Source organism: Hyaena hyaena, unplaced genomic scaffold (assembly GCF_003009895.1).
Source record: "Hyaena hyaena isolate Hyena2069 unplaced genomic scaffold, ASM300989v1 scaffold_527, whole genome shotgun sequence".
Taxonomy (NCBI): Eukaryota; Metazoa; Chordata; class Mammalia; order Carnivora; family Hyaenidae; genus Hyaena; species Hyaena hyaena.
Window position 1 is genome coordinate 95,567 of NW_024081159.1, and position 15,304 is coordinate 110,870.

A 15,304-nucleotide genomic window follows, 5' to 3' on the forward strand; every position below is an offset into this window, starting at 1 on the left:
TCAGTGAGTATTTATAGTGTTTTGACTTTCTTTGTCTTTATTTTTTTATGTATCTATCATAGATTTTGGGTGTGTGGTTACGATGAGGTCCATATATAATATCGCAAATGAATAGCAGCACATATTAGGGTGATAGTCATTTAAGTGCAAACACATTCTTAAACACAAAAACAAATAGAGAAAGAAAAAATCTTTCTTTTTATTTTTTCCCTTCTCTTCCTTTTTTACTTCCTTCTCCACATTTTATGTATATGTTGTTGTATTTTACTTTTTATTCATATTTTCTTATGTCTATTTATGGCCATTTCTTTCTACTTAAAGAAGTCCCCTTGGGGTGCCTTCATGGTACAGTTGGTGAAACATCTAACTCTTAATCTTGGCTCGGGTCATGATCTCACAATTTGTCAGTTCGAGCCCCACATCAGGCTCTATACTGATGGTGCAGAGCCTGCTTGGGATTCTGTCTCTCCTTTTATCTGTCCCTCCCCTGCTTGTGTGTGTGCTCTCTCTCTCAGATAAATAAAACTTTTTTAAAAATTAAAAAAAAAAAGAAATCCCTTTACCATTTATTGTAAGTCTGGTTTAATGGTGATTTTTTTTGGTTTTGTTTTCCTGGGAAACTCCGTAAGTGTCCTTCAAATCTGAATGGTAACCTTGCTAGGTAGAGTATCCTTGGTTGTAGGTTTGTTTATTTTACTTTTCCCTTTCAGCATTTTGAACATATCATGACACTCCCTTCAGACTTGCAAAGTTTCTGCTGAAAAATCAGCTGATAGCCTTATAGGTTTTCTCCTGGAGGTAAATTTTTATTTCTCTTGCTGCTTTTAAGATTTTCTTTTTATCTTTAGCCTTTGACATTTTAATTATGTACCATGGTGTGGACCACTTTGGGTTCACCTTGCTTTTAACGCTCTGTGCTGCTATTTCCCTCCTTGGCTTGGGAAGTTTTCAGTTATTATTTCTTCAAATAAATTTACTCTACTTTTCTCTCTCTTCTGAAACTCCTATAATGTGAACATGTGTTCACCTGATATTATCCAAAAGATCTGTTAGTCCATTCTCGTTCTCATTTTTTTTAAATCTTTTGCTCTTCAGTTTGTTTTCTTTCCATTACCCTGTCTTCCAGATCACTGGCACATCCTTCCGCACCTGCTAACCTAGTATTGATTCCCTCTAGTGTGTTTTTTTAATTTCAGTTATTGTATTCTTCAGCCCTAATTGGATCTTTTTAATATTTTCTATCTCTTAATTAAAGGTCTCACAGAATTCTTCCATTCTTTTCTCCAACCCAATGAATATCTCTATGATCATTGCTTTAAACTCCTTATCAGCTTATTTCTCTTTCATTTATTTTTTGTCTGAGGTGTGGTTGTTATTGTTGTTCTTTCTTTTGGAGCATATTCCTCTGTATGTCTCTTTTGTCTGACTCTTCTATGTTTGTTCCTATGGATTGGGTGAAATGGCTACCTCTCCTAAAGTTGAAGGAATGGTCTCATGTATAGTGTCCTCTGTGTGTGCTTGGTGACTTTTGCTGGCTGGCTGGAGGTGTGATTACATATGCTTGTTACCGTTTTAAGCCATAGCATGTTTCCATCTCTCTTGATGTTCTCTCTGTTCTGTCTATCTTTGGTTGTTCGGTGGCTATTCAGTAGGCCTCAGTTCTTCAGGAGGAGGTGTTCTATTAATAGGCATAATTTGGCATGTTCCATGGAGGAGGTGAGTTAAGAGTCTTCCTACATTAGGCTTGTCTTGAGCCAAAATTAGGCATTTTAGATGATATGGCCAAATTTTGCAATAACTTCATAATTTGTTCATGCTTCCTCCCTTGCTCTGTCAGTATATTCTCAGCACAGTAGCCAAAATTATTGTATCTTGGATGTTGTTTGAGAGCAAAAGATGCTTCATTTTCACAGGATTTTACACACAGATGTTCCGTGTCATGTGTTGATTGATAAAATTATACCCTCCTGAGTTTAACTTCACACAGCCCATATGTTCCACCTTTGAGTCTCTAGTTTCTAGATACAAGGCCAAAGTAGCCTGATTTTTACACATAAGCAAAGACAACTCAATGGAGAAAGGATTGTCTTTTTAACAAATGGTGCTAGAACATTGTTACATCTACAGGGAGATAAAGAATAGAAAAAAAGAAAAGAATCTGGACACAGACTCTGTACCTTTCACAAACATATAAATAATTCTTATAATTTAAGTATAAGAAACAAGCAACCCAATTTAAATATGGGCAGAAGAAACATCTCATCAACGAAGATATATAAGATACATGACAAATAGACCTATGGAAACATATTCAACATCATATGTCTAGGGAATTTCAAAGAAAAAAAAAAAACAAAAACAATGAGCTGTCACTGCACATCTATTAGAATGGCTAAAATTCAAACCACTGACAACAACTAAAATTCAAAAACTAGTACCTCCAAATTCTTTTGAAGATGCAGAGCAACAGGAACTATCTTTCATTGCTCGTGAGAATTCACAATGGAATTCAGTCTTTGCAACTGATGCCTTGGCAGGTTCTTTCAAAACTAAACATAATTTTACCATATGTACCAACAATTACATCTTAGGTATTTACCCAACTGAACTGAAAACTTATGTCAAACAAAACCTTCACACAATGTTCATAGTAGATCTATTTATACTTGCCAAAATCTAAAATCAAAGAAAATATCCTTTAATTGGTGAATGGAAAATTGTGGTATACCCATACAATGAAATATTCAGTGATTAAAAGAAATGAGATATCAATCCATAAAAATACATGGATAGACCTTAAATGCATATTGCTAAATAATAGAATCAAGTCTGAAAATGCCATGTGCTATATTATTCCAAGGATAGAACATTCTGGAAAAGACAAAACTCTATAGTCAGGAATAAGATCCATGGTTTCCAAGAGTTGTAGAGTGACAGGGTATATAGAAAAAAATAAAGGGGATGTAGGGCTGTGAAACCATGATATTTTAATCGTGGATACATGGCATTATGCACTTGTCAAGACCTATACAACTGTACAACACATATAGTGAGCCTTAATATAAACTATGAACATTGGTTAATGATGGGCTCATTAATTAATTGTAACAAACACCACACTAGAGCATGTTACTAACAGGAGAAACTCTATGGAGAAGAGGTATATGGGAACTCTCCATACTATCTGCTCAAATTTTTGATGAATCTAAATTTGATTCATTTTAGAATGAATGAATCATTTAGTTTCTGTTGCTAGAAGCTAAAGTCTATTTTTTTTTCATTAATTGGAGAATAAAACCACTTTTTCTATTACTCTTAAGAGTGTATTAAGAATTTGAGCAATTCTTTGTTCTATATATTTTAGCCTTGACTGCTCATTAATGTTCTGCTAGCAGATGGGCAGGCCTGGAAATTCCAAAATGGCTTCGCTCACATGGAGTCTTGGCAGGAATGAATGAGCAGCTGAGCTTATGTAGGACTACCCATCTGAGTATGGATACGTGGCCTCTTCAGCAAGCTGTTTTCAGTGTAGTTCAGCTTCTTACATGGTGACCAGGGCACCCAGAGGGAGAACTGCACAGTATTGGGTAAAGAAGCTGCTGGTTTCTTAAAGCCTTGGCCCAGAAAGTGGCGCAGCCTCAGATTCCGCCATATTCTTCATGGAACCTATCAAGATTCAAGATCAGGTGACATAGATAAAACCCAGTTCTTGATAGGAAGGGTATCAAACAATTTATGGCCCTCTTTAATCCACCACATTCTTAATAAGAATGCTAACATCATTTCATCTTCATTATAATATTTACTGTAGATATTGCAGATGATTGTATGCCTTTTACTAGATGAGTGAAATTTTCTTCCATCCCTAATTTGATATTTAATGAATCGATGTTGAACATTTTTAAATGATTTTCCCTCATCTAACTGATATGATCATATGGTTTTTCCTCTTTATAATATTAATGTGGTATATTACCCAGGAGGTAGATTCAGTAACTGTAAATGAATCTCAAGTAAGAATGGCTTAAGGAAGATTAAAGTTTCTTTCTTATTTAATAAACCAGGCATATAGAATACAAGTATGATATAGAATCTGTTCCAGATTCTTTCTGCCTTATGCCTCCATTCCTCATTGTGTTTATAAAGATATTGTATTGATAGCAGCCTTTTTGCAAGCAAAAAAGGTGAAATTGCATATGCTCCTTTTTATTTAAAGAGAATTGAACAGAAGTTAAATTCATCACACCATCTGACATCCTTTTGGCCAGAAGTTAGACCCAAGGCAGCATGTATTTGCAAAGAAGCCTGGAAAATTAGTGTGCTGTTCTGGGAAAGTACATGCTCAGATTTAAAAAATTAAAAATAAATTAAAAAAAAAAAACACCGTAGTTCTAGAAATGCAAATTTCTTGGCAAAAATTCTATCTATGTGGAAGAAGAAAAAACAAATATTGGGACACTAAGTAGTCTTGACATTTATGGTGATCTATAGGAATCTTTTTTTTTTTTTTAACATCCAAGGTTGCATTTCTGGGTGAAATAATGAAATTTGCTCATGCTGAAACATCGTTTCTTTAAACAGTGTTGATCTGGTTTGTTACTGTTTGAAACTTTTTCTTGCATAAGAGAAATTGGCCTATATGATTCCTTTCTTATACTATTCTACTCTGTTTTAGTATCAAAGTTATGACAGTCTCAAAAAAATTAATTTGGGAGTAAAACCATTTTTAAAACTTTCCTTTAATACTGGTATTATTTCCTTGAAGTTGGGTCTGTTAATTTCATGGATATACTACTAACCTAAAATCACATTAGTTACTTTTTTTCTGACCATACATATAGCTTCTATGAACATAATCTGAAATGAGGGTTGGCTGTTTTTCCTCTCCTCCAGATGCCAAGTCGAAGACGGGTTTTGGTTGCTTTGTTGATTTTTCTTTTGTTTTTCAGTCACTTTCTCTTTGGCAGTTTCATTTCCCTTCTATCTTTCCAACGCCATTGAAATAAAAGGAATACTTTATTTGGGCTCCTAATCTAGGCTAGATCATCTCCTTAGACTAATTCCCATATAACTCCCAGAGCAGAAATTCAAGGTATCCAGGTTTCTTCTATAAGGTAAAAGTAGGCTTTGATGGTTGATTACTTTACTATGTTCTCATTTTGTTTTTTGTTTTTTGTTTTTTTAAGAGGAATATGCATATAAATTCCTCTTAGGCACTCTTTTTTTTTTTTAATGTTTTATTTATTTCTAGGAGAGAGAGAGACAGCGTGAGCAGGGGAGGGTCAGAGAGAGAGGGAGTCACAGACTGAAACAGGCTCCAGGCTCTGAGCTGGCAGTCAGCACAGAGCCCGACGCAGGGCTCGAACCCACGAACCGCGAGATCATAACCTAAGCGAAAGTCGGACGCTTAACAGACTAAGCCACCCAGGTGCCCCTACTATGTTCTCATTTTGATTCTCTGTGGGATTCTTCATATCTTGCCACCTCAGCAATGCAGGTATCAACATGTTTAGTCTTCTGTCCACACAGACTCCAGCTGTTTCAAGTGGGACAGTCAGTCAGAGTATGAGGTCTACTTTATTTCCAGAAAGGCATCTTAAATCATCACTGTTACTGCTTCTTCATTTAAAGTTTCTGTCATTAAACAGGGTCAATTATTGAACTCTCTTATCACATGTATGAATGTAATTAAAGTTCGCACATTACTTTTAGCCCAATGTGTAAGTAAACAGTGAAAAGGTAATTAAGTTTAATGTTCCAGGTAATTGTTTCTTTCATACTTTAAGTGAGTGTGTTGCCTAAAGAATATACCAGATTATAGCATACAGAATGCTGCTTGTACTCCTCAACTGCACATTTAAAAAATCTCAAAATTGACCTCACTTCATGTTTCTCTGCATAGAGTTTGGGCTAGTACACAGAGAAGCCCATATTCTTTCAGGAAAATTATCCTCACTGTCTTACCTTGCTGCTTATGATATTCTTCTACCTGCTCTGAGTTTGGATTTTATATACACCTATTAAAATCTTCCTTGCTTTTAAAAAACACCTCAATCACTCTTCAGATCCACAAACCATACATGATATCTTCTCCTTTATATTACCAAAACACATTTCAAACACTTTTCAAAAGTTTTTGTGGCTCATACTGTGATTCATATTCAGGTGGCTCATACTGTGATTCATATTTAGCATGCCTACCTGTCTCTCTAAACCATATCACTTCTAAGGACAGAGAGCATGCTTCAATCATGTTGGAACCTCCCTAGGAATCTAGAACTTTACTCATTAGTGTACTTGCTAATATATACTTACTAGATTTAATTGTCTTTCTGTTTCTGTGAAATCTGTTTCTGTGAAATCACAGCACAATAAGTATAGATCCCTGAAGTTATTTATGTCAAGCATTGAAGAGATTTTCCACTGACACTTAAATATAATAGAATAAAACAAAAATGAATAAATAAAATCACAAGGATAGAGGACACATTGACAAAACAACAGGGGATTTTTCTGAGTGGAAGGATGGAGGCTAAAAACGCAAAAGCTTCTGTGGGCCTCTTGGGACAATGCAGCTGTACTGCTGGCTTCAGTCTATAGTTCAAGAGATATTTTCCAAGTCTGTTGTTGTTATTATTAATTTGAGGAGAAGAGGTCTCTGTAGAGGAGAAAAATCCAGGATTTTTTGTTTCCTTTTCCATCACTCACAGTCACTGTAATGTCAACACCATTTAGGTCAAATTTCAGGCATTCAAAATGTGCAGCTTTGTCCAGCTGCAAGAACTAAAACTTTGCAAGAGCACCACAGCCTGACCAATAAAATAGGTCTCGGGGTGTTGGTAACAATTAACAGGTGTGTACCTTCTCCAGAAAGTTTTCATATGACATGAAATGTATAAAGTAGTACACTTGGATTACAAAAGAATTGCATATAAGCAAATATATATCTGTTTTTACTAATGGATCTCAAACAATTGGAGTTATTCAATCATGTAAATACAGGTAACAAAAGGGGGCCTCAATCCTCATCAAAGATTTCTTTTTGGATAAGGTCATAGACTCTGCTTCCCAACAATCTGTCCTTGAATCCCTTCTCTTCCATCACCAGAAGGATTAAAATCCTCTTCAAGTTACTTAATTTATCCAGCTTTCAGTTTCTTCATGTATAAAGTGGAGATAATAATATCAAACTGATGGTGTTTTTATGAGAATTCAACAGAGTAATACAGATATTGGTTCTAGCCCAAGATGAGCAACCATTAAATGTTAGCAATTATTTTTAAAATTATTTTATCATTATTTCACTGCCACGGACTGCTATCCTTCTACCTCTCTCTTGTCTCCCTTCTTCTGTCTTCACCTTCATCATGCTATCTAGTAGCTTCGCCATGCACACTTCTTGGCTGTGAGCCACACCCTTCCTCTCTACTCTGCCAAAACCCACACAATTAATCAGGTCAATAATGCACTTACAACCCACCTACATCTCCCTCCTCTTTGCTCTTCAACTACTTCCACTTTACCAATCCTCACATTTCAATAATCCCTGCTGCCCAATTTGTCTTCCCATGTTTATAAACTGAAGCAAGTCACTCAACAATAGTGACCAAGTCAAGTGACCTCAGCTGGGCTCTCATTGTATCTCGGCAAATCTTTTATTTATCACTTGTTGACTCCCAATTGCATTCCTTGTTGCAGCTGTTCCAAATGTTTCCGCTGCACTCAAGTCCCTAATCCCAGTGCTCCTCCTTCCCCTCCTAGCACACAACCTCACCTCCTACTGAGAAAATTGAAACCATCCCAACCTAAGCTTACCCAGTTGCCTCCCCTTCTACTCAGAAAGTCTGTGCATCTCCCCTCTTTTTCTTTTTGCTTTGTCTTGAAGAAATTGTTTTCCTTTGCAGGGTAGCAGCACTGTGCTCTGGTGGGGGCTTTGAGTCTAGAGTCAGACAGAGTTAAATACTTTTTGTTGACAGGTTTTTCAACTTCACAGCCTCAAGGTCATCATCTCCAAAGTGGATGTGCAATTTTCTAACTTGCAGGGTAATAAAGGGTAATTAACAGATTTTTTGCAGATAGTAAACATTTAACAAATTACAGCTATTATTATTATTTGAAATGCTAAGGGTCTTAACCTACATTCTTGATCCTATCTATCTTAATAAAGATTTTAATGATAATAATGGTGATGATAAAGGTAAATTATAATCTCTATGCATTTCCTCATATGTTTCTTCCTCACTTATCTCTTTTCTTTCTTAATTCTCCAACTCAACCCAGTCCATTGGATATTTCTTTCTACCTTATACATGATCAAATCTTCCTTTTCCTTTAAAAGAAAAATAAAAAGCTTTCCCTCTTTTCAAGCTAAAACCCTATTTTCTCCACTTTTGACCTGAATCTTGGAAAAAATTGTGCCCTACTTCCCATTTTACATCTTCCAAAATAGTTCTTGAAACCTCTTTAATATATCTCCCCTACCCTACTAAGCTGTTCCTTGAAAAGCACCATTGAACTCATAGATAACGAACACATATGAGACTCAGTAATTCCTCAGTCTCCAGCCTCAGATTCTCTTGTAGCTCTTGTTCTCACTCATGCACTCCCTTATCTAATTTCTGTACTTCATGCCAACATTGTCCTCTTCTTTCTCTGTATCTTTTACATGCTCTTATTGTTCATTCTATTGCCAAAATTTAGCCATTCTTCAAGGTTCAGTCCTTGGCTTTATCCTTATACTTTTCCTGAGGAATCATATTAATTACTGTAGCCTTAATGACCAGATTCTCATAGTGGATGCTTATGTGTAGGCAACTTTGTATTCTCTGCAAGGTTTTTTTCCTCTTTATCAATATAAGACTACTTGTATTTTAAGTTTTGTATTCATTTTAATGTTTATTTTTCTACTTTCTTAAAGTTTCATGCTTCTAATTGGCTCTAAATATCTACACCTGGTGGTCCTATATAAATTAAAATTGAGCATAAAAACATACGTTTATCTTATTTCCTGGAAAAAATTGACTTTTCCTTTTTGATCCTTATTTCTGTCGATAATTATTTCATACTCCAAGTCACCCAAGTTTGAAATAGTGAAGATGTTAAATCAATTAAAATTGACCTCTACTCTGTGACAGATCTGGGCACATAGTAGCGAGCATGATAGAACAATTCCTAAGCTGTTAGAGATTACAGTCTAACAGGAAGACATACATTGAACAACTAATACAAGTGTTATCAATATCAGAAAGAGGTAGTATAAGAAACTTTCAGATAGCAATGAGACTTAAGTAGTCTGGAAAGCTGGTGAAAAGGTGTCACTGAAAGTTACCTGAAGATAGAGCTATGCATGGTAAAGATGCAGAGAAAGCTGAGGTATGCAAGCAGAAAGAAGACTATTATGAATCCCTCAATTTATTTTTTAGATATTTGATTTTTACATATAGAAATGCAACTAATTTCTGAATGTTGATTTTATATCTTGCAACTTTACTGAGTATTATTGATTAGTTCTAACTTTTTGGTGGAGTCTACGACTTTTTATATATAAAATCATGTCATCTGAAGAAGAGACAGTTTTACTTTTTCCTTTTCAATATGGATGCATTTTATTTCCTTTTTCTTGCCTCATTTTTCTGGCTAGAAATTCTATTACTAAATTGAATAAAATTGACAAGAGAGAGTACCCTGATTTTATAGGAAAAGCTTTTAGCCTTTCAGGGTTAAGTGTGACAGTAGCTGTTGGTTTGTCATATAAGACCTTTATTATGTTGAATTACATTCTTTTTCTACCCAATTTGTTATACGTTTTTTATCATGAAAAGATGTTGTATTTTGTCAAATGTTTTTTCTGCATCTATCAAGATGAGTATATGGATTTTATCTTTCATTCTATTAATGTGATGTATTTGTTGACTTTCTTGTGTTGAACCATGCTTGTATCCCAGGGATGAATTCCACCTGAATTCATAATGTATAATCCTTTTAATGTGCTGTTGGATTCAGTTAGTAATATTTTACTGAGAATGTTTTCATCTATAATCATTGGAAATATTGACATATAGTATTCTTTTCTTGGAGTGTCCCTATCTGGCTTTGGTATCAGGATAACGGTGGCCTCATAGAACGAGTTTAGGAGTATTTTTCCCTCTTCACATTATGGGAAGAGTTTGAGAATCACCATTTACTCTTCTTTAAATATTAAGTAGAATTTATCTAAGAAACCATCTGTTCATAGGCTTTTCTTTGGTGAATGTTTTTTTATTATTGATTTAATCTCCTTACTTGTTATTGATCTGTTTAGATTTTCCATCTCTTCCTGATTCAGCCTCTCTCTTTTTCTCTTGGTTAGTCTGGCTAAATGTTTGTTAACTTTGTTTATCTTTTCAAAGAACCAACTATTAGTTTTATTAATCTTTCCTATTGTCTATTCCATTTATTTCTGTGTTAGTCTTTATTATATCCTTAATTCTGTTAATCTTGGGCTTCATTTGTTCTTCTTTTTCTAGATTTTGAGGGAAATGTTGGGATTGAGATGTTTCTTTTGTCTTAATATATGTGTTTATAGCTACAAGTTTCTCTTAGAACTTCTTTAGCTGACTGGTTGGAGGTATGATGGCAGAGAAGTAGGGTGACCCTAAGCTAGTCTCCTACCTGGAACATAGCTAGATAAATACAAAATCATTCTCAACACCCAAGAAATCAATTGGAAGTCTTAGAGAACAAAGCTGCACCTCTACAAATAAGAAAAAGGACCCGTGGAAGGTAGGAACTGTGCAGTTTTGAGAGAAAAGCGCCTCCAGGGTTTCCCAGAGGAGGAAGCCCTGGCTGCAGCAGGAATAGAAAGAAAGAAGGAGAAAGATAGAGAAGTACAGGGAAAAAAGAAAAAAGCAGAACCACATGCAGAGGATGCACAAGAACACCACCCTCCAAAATCTTTGACATGGAAAAAAAGAGAGGGTTACAATACCACCAGTTTTCTATAAACAGCAGAGCTTAGATTATGAAATTTTGGAGGTCTGAGACATTGTCAAGTTCATGCTGGGTAGCTAAACGGTGCTCTGGTGGAATAGAAGCTGAAAAGAAGAGGGAAATCAAAGCAACAAATACTACAAAGGACCAGAGAACATCATTAGAAACACCAGCTCTAGAGGCAACACAATGGCAATAAATTAACATCCTTCAATAATCACTTTGAATGTAAGTGGACTAAATGCTCCAATCAAAAGACATAGGGTATCAGAAATTATTTTTAAAAAATGAACAAGATCCATCTCTACAAGTGACTCATTTTAGACCTGAAGTTACTTGTAGACTGAAACTGAGGGGAGGGAAAGCTATCTATCATGCTAATAGATGTCAAGAGAAAGAGTAACCATACTTATACCAAACAAACTAGATTTTATTTATTTTTAAATGTTTATTTATTTTTATTTATTTTTGATAAAGAGAGAGAAGGAAGGACAGAGAGAGAGGAAGAGAGAGAGGGAGTCCCAACCAGGCTCCACAGTGTCAATGCAGAGCCCCACATGAGGCTCAATCTCACGAACCGTGAGATCATCAACTGGGCCAAAATCAAGAGTCAGATGCTTAACAAACTGAGCCACCCAGGTGCCTTCAGACAAACTAGATTTTAAAACAAAGACTGTAACAAAAGATAAAGAAGGGCATTGTATTATAACTAAGGGATCTATCCATCAAGATCTAACAATTGTGAATATTTATGGCCCCAGTTTGGTATACCCAAATATATAAATCATTCATAACAAACATAAAGAAACTCACTGATAATAATAAAATAATAGTAAGGGATTTTAACATCCCACTTACAGTGATGGACAGATCATCTAAGCAGAAAATAACAAGGAAACAATGGCTTTGAATGACACACTAGACTGGATGGACTTAACAGATATATCTAGAACATTGCACCCTAAAGCAGCAGGATATGTTCCACATGCGCATATTCTTTTCTAGTGCACATGGAATATTCTCCAAAACAGATCACATACTGGGTCACAAATCAACCCTCAACAAGTACAAAAAGACTGAGATCATACCATGCATATATTCAGACCACAAAACTATGACATTTGAAGTCAACCACAAGAACAAAAATTGGAAAGCCCTCAAATACATGGAGGATAAAGAACACACCACTAAACAATGAAAGGGTTAACCAGGAAATCAAAGTAGAAATTTAAAAAATACATCGAAGCAAATGAAAATAAAAACACGACAGTGCAAAAGCTGTAGGGTGCAGCAAAGATAGTCCTAAAGGGAAGTATATTGCAAGTCAGGCCTATCTCAAGAAGCTAGAAAGGTCCCAAATACACAACCTATCCTTACACATAAAAGATCTAGGAAATAAAACCCAAAGCCAGCATAATAAGGACAATAATAAAGATTAGACCAGATATAAGCAATATAGAAACAAACCAAGAAAAAAAACACAACAAAAAACAAAAACAGTAGAACAGATCAATGAAACTAAGAGCTAGTTCTTTAAAAGAATTAACAGAATTGATAAAACCATAGCCAGACTTTCCAAAAGAAAAGAGAGAAGACCCAAATAGATAAAATTGTGAATGAAAGAAGAGAGATCATGGGGTGCCTTGGTGACTCAATTGGTTAAGTGTCTGACTTTGGTCAGGTCATGATTTCATGATTTGTGGGTTTGAGCCCCAGGTCAGGCACTGTGTTGACAGCTTGGAGCCTGGAGCCTGCTTTGGATTCTGTGACTTCCCTCTCTTTCTGCCCCCTGCCTCAAAAATAAATAAACATTAAAAAAGAAAGAAAAGAAAGAGGAGCAATCACAACACCACCCCAGAAATACAATTATAAGAGAATACTATGAAAAATTATATGCCAACAAACTGGGCAATCTGGAAGAGATGCACAAATTCCTGGAAACTCACAAACTAACAAAACTGAACCAGTAAGAAATAGAAAATTTGAACATACCCATAACAAACAAAGAAATGGAATCAGCAATCACAAATCCCCTAACAAACAAGAGTCCTGGTTCAGATGGCTTCCTAGGGGAATTCTACCAGACAATTAAAGCAGAGTTAATACCTATTCTTCTAAACTGTTCCAAAAAATAGAAATAGAAGGGAATTTTCTAAACTCATTCTCTAAAGCCAGCATTACCTTGATTCCAAAACCAGACAAAGACCCCATTAAAAAGGAGAATTGCAGAGGCCAGTATCCCTGATGAACATGGATGCAAAAATTCTCAACAACATACTAGCAAATCGAATTCAATAGTACTTTAAAAGAATTATTCACCATGATCAAGTGGGATTTATTCCTGGGCTGCAGGGCTATTTCTATATTTGCAAACCAATCAAAGTGATACACCTATTAATAAAAGAAAGAATAAGAACCATATGATCCTGTCAATAGATGCAGAAAAAAAATTTGACAAAATATAGCATCCCTTCTTGATAAAAAACCGTCAACAAAGTAGAGATAAATGGAATATACTCAACATCATTAAGGCCACATACAAAGGACACACAGCTAATAACATTCTCAACAGGGAAACACTGAGAGCCTTTTCCCTACAGTCGAGAATAAGACAAGGCTGCACACTCTCACCGTTACTGTTTAAAATAGTAGTGGAAGCCATAGCCTGAGCAATCAGACAACGAAAAGAATTAAAAGATATCCAAATCAGCAAGGAAGAAGTCAAATTTTCACTCTCTCCAGACAACATGATACTCTATATAGAAAACTTGAAAGATTCCACCAAAAACTTGCTCGAACTAATACATGAATTCAGCAAAGTCTCATGATACAAAATCAACATGCAATAATCTGCTAAATATACAGCAGAATGTATAGCTGCATGTACAATAACAAAACAGCAGAAAAAGAAACCAAGGCATTGATACCATTTACAAATGCACCAAAAACCATAAGATACCTAACCATAAGATAAGCCTAACTAAAGAGGTAAAAGAATTGTACTCTGAAAACTATAGCACACTTAGGAAAGAAACTGAAGAGGACACAAAGAAATGGAAAACCATTCCATCTCATGGGTTGGAAAATTAAACATTATTAAAATGTCTATACTACCCAAAGCAATCTACAAATTTAATTCAATCCCTATCAAAATATTACCAGTGTATTTGCAGAACTAGAACAAACAATCCTAAAATTTGTATGGAGCCACAAAAGACCCCAAATAGTCAAATCAATTCTGAAAAACAAAACTGAGGCATTACCATTCTGGATTTCAAGCTATATTACAAAGTTGTAGTCATCAAGATAGCATGGTACTGGCACAAAAGCAGACGTATAGATCCATGGAACAGAATGAAAAACCTAGAAATGGACCCACAACTCTATGGTCAACTAATCTTCGACAAAGCAGGGAAAAATATCCGATGGAAAAAAAGACCGTCTCTTCAACAAATGGTGTTGGGAAAACTGGATGGTGACATACAGAAGAATGAAACTGGACCACTTTCTTAAACCATACACAAAAATAAATTCAAAATGGATGAAACAGTTAAATGTGAGACAGGAAACTATCAAAATCCTAGAGGAGAGCACAGGCACCATCCTCTTTGACCTTGGCCAGAGCAACTTCTTACTAGGCGTGTTGCAGAAAGCAAGGGAAGCAAAAGCAAACATGACCATTGGGACTTTATCAAGATAAGTCTTCTGCACAGGAAAGGAAATAGCAAAACTAAAAGGCAGGGAATGAATGGAGGAAGATATTTGTAAACAACATATCTGAAAAAGGATTAGTATCTAAAATCTATAAAGAACTTATCAAACTCAATACACAAAAAAACATTACCCAGTGAAGAAATGGGCAGAAGTCATGAATAAACACTTCTCCAAAGAAGGCATCCAGATGGCTAACAGACACATGAAAAGATGCTCAATATCACTCATTGTCAGAGAAATGCAAGTGAAAAGCATGATGAGATACCACCTCACATCTGTCAGAATGGCCAAAATTAACAACACAAGAAACATATATTGGCAAGGATGTGGAGAAAGGGAACCCTTTTGTACTGCTGGTGGGAATGCAAACTTCTGCAGCCACTCTGGAAAACAGTATAGCGGTTCCTCAAAAAACTAAAAATAGAACTACCCTATGATCCAGCAATTGCACTATTAAGTATTTACCCAAAGGGTACAAAAATACAAAATCAAAGGGGTACAGACACCCAATGTTTATAGCAGCATGATCAACAAAAGCCAAACTATGGAGAAGCCCAAATGTCTGTCGACGGATGAATGGATAAAGAAGTAGTACATATACACAATGGAATATTACTCGGCC